The following is a 2,500-nucleotide window of genomic DNA, read 5'->3' as shown; positions in this document are numbered from 1 at the left end:
GCCGTGGAGATGATTGGCGACACCACGCAAGGTCCTCTGGTTCCGGTGCACACGGGACATCTCGTTGGCTGGAGGTTGTGTGCTTGTGTGTGTGTGTGTCTGTGTGAGTGAGAGAGTGCGTATTCTCCTCCTCTCTAATCAGACCGCATGATATGCGGAGTCAGAGGGTGCACGGGCAGCCAATTGCCTATGCGAGCTCAGGAACGGCCTCCTGGTGAACGTGATCCACCCCCGAATCAAAGGGCAAGGCGACTTCACCAGACACAGTAAATTAACAAGGCAATACTTTAAAAACAAAAAAAAACGGTCTGCTTCCTCCACGAGTTTTCCGCGATGTTGCCTGGTTTCATCACTGTGAGAATGCTGCAGGTTCTTAAAGGTACAGGACCCTCTCATGAGCCAGGCTCAGCTGTTGAAATAGTACACTGTAGCTTTAAGAACCACCGTTTCCTACATTCTTCAAGTCAAACTTTTTTTTCGCACTCCACACAAACGGAATCACGCTGTTACATTGTATTTCACACAAAGATATTGCGCAATGGCGCAGAAAGGTGGTCTCGGTCATGTATATATCTGCAAAAATATCCAAGCTGATGGATATGAACGCAGGTTGTCCGGGAAGTGTTTTTTTTTTTTTAAGAATGCAGTCAAGTCACTCAAAGGAGAGTACCAGTTTAAAATAGATTTAAGTATGTTGTACGTGGGCAAACATATGTGGTAAACTGTCTTAACTTTACTCTCAGAGGTTGCCATTGGTTGGAAGTTACACCTTGTTTTCAAGTTTAAATTTGCAGGCTTCGCAGCATGTGCAGGCCGATCAGGAACGAAAGCACTTGTTTTGATCACACTATCAGTGGTCACACTATAAATAGGCCTATTGGCCTATAATGAATATACCACCCAGTACCACCCAACATTTGATGAAAAGTGTACAAATGTGTCCATGTGGAATACTTACTTCCCTGAACTACTAATGGGGGGGTCCAGGCAAGGGGGAGGGCGACAGTGGTACAGGAGGTAGAGAAGTCGTTTAGTAATCAGAAGGTTGCTAGTTCGATTCCCTGTCGAAGCGTCCTTGAGCAAGACACTGAACCCCTAATTGCTCCTGATGTGCAGTGTGCCATCAGTGTAAAATGTAAAATGTGTATACATTGTAAGTCGCACATATGTAAGTCGCTTTGGATAAAAGCGTCTGCTAAATGTAAATGTAAATGTAAATGTAAGGGCGTGGGAGGGGAGACAGATTTTGGTACCCAGCCCCACCTAGACCCATTGCCTGTTATTAGCGCAAGGCTAAGCTATCAGCTTTACCACTACGGTCAGATGAATTCCTGGAAACCTCTGCCCAACCGCAGTATTCGTATGTATACGGGGTGTTTGCAGGTCTGCATAACAGAGTTCTCCGACAAAACATCAGGTTTGGCAGACTTTTATTTAGTTCCGGGTTTATTTCCAGACGCACCTGTTTTCACGCAGTGACACCTGGTGACCATTGGAGCGCTGTGGAGCAGAGAGGCCGCTGGACGTGAATGCAGCGCATGCTGGATGTGTGAGATGTGCTCTTTTAAAAGAAGGCTGTGAAATTGCTCAATGGAGAGGGGGTCAGTGTGATGCATGTTTGCAGATGGAAATGATATGGAGAGTCAGAGAGAGAGCGTGAGGGAACAGTCTGTGTGTGATCTCACCAAGTTGCAGCATGCTGGAACTAAACATTGTTTTTTAAAGAAAAACAGAAAGAAATAGTTGAGGCTACTGTCTCTAACACACAGCTTTATGTGCACGCACACACACACACACACACACACGAGAGAGAGAGAGAGAGTCTGAGACTGTTCTGTAATTGTGCTGTAACCTATTCAACCCTCTATTTGACACATACACACAAACAGAGAGGGGGAGAGGGAGAGGGAGAGATGCAGCTGTGGTGTACCCCTGTTTTGACACACACACATACATACACAAAGCACACACACAGAGATAGAGATACACAGAGAGATTGACACACACACACATTATCCCACACACACACACACGTACATGTGCAAAAAAAGACGAGAAAGAGAAAGACAGAGCGATACAGAGAGGGATAAAGAGAGAGAAATAGAGAGCTAGAGAGAGAGAGAGATAGAGGGATAAAGAGAGAGAAATAGAGAGCTAGAGAGAGAGAGGTGGAAGTTGAGTAGCCTACTCTAGTTAAGCCCTAGGTCATTCCCCCTTTACTGTCTTCTGTCACTCCCTCTTGACATTAGATTACAACTGTTTACAGTCCTGTCATAACATCAAAATAATTTAAGGTTGTTTACAACTGTTTACAGTCCTGTCATAACATCAAGATCATTTAAGGTTGTTTACAACTGTTTACAGTCCTGTCATAACATCAGAATCATTTAAGGTTGTTTACAACTGTTTACAACTGTTTACATCATTAAGGTTGTATCAAACATGATGACCAACTTTACTCTCAGAGGTTGCCACCAGTTGGAAGTTACAGTTATGTTTG

The 2,500-nt window shown here is 44.4% G+C and overlaps 1 protein-coding gene across 1 annotated transcript in view; it reads right to left on the bottom strand.

The window, feature by feature from the left end:
* The window catches only part of LOC105898441 (mitochondrial dicarboxylate carrier-like), a 16,883-nt gene extending 16,594 nt beyond the window's left edge, over positions 1-289 (bottom strand). Inside the window, exon 1 of the mRNA XM_031561807.2 lies at positions 1-289. This exon is cut by the window's left edge and continues 271 nt beyond it. The gene's annotated coding sequence lies outside the window, so the exon portion shown is untranslated.
* Between the last annotated feature and the right edge of the window lie 2,211 nt (positions 290-2,500).

This window comes from Clupea harengus, chromosome 24 (genome assembly GCF_900700415.2).
Source record: "Clupea harengus chromosome 24, Ch_v2.0.2, whole genome shotgun sequence".
Taxonomy (NCBI): Eukaryota; Metazoa; Chordata; class Actinopteri; order Clupeiformes; family Clupeidae; genus Clupea; species Clupea harengus.
The sequence above is the reverse complement of the archived record's forward strand: the minus strand, read 5'-3'. Positions and strand labels throughout refer to the sequence as shown.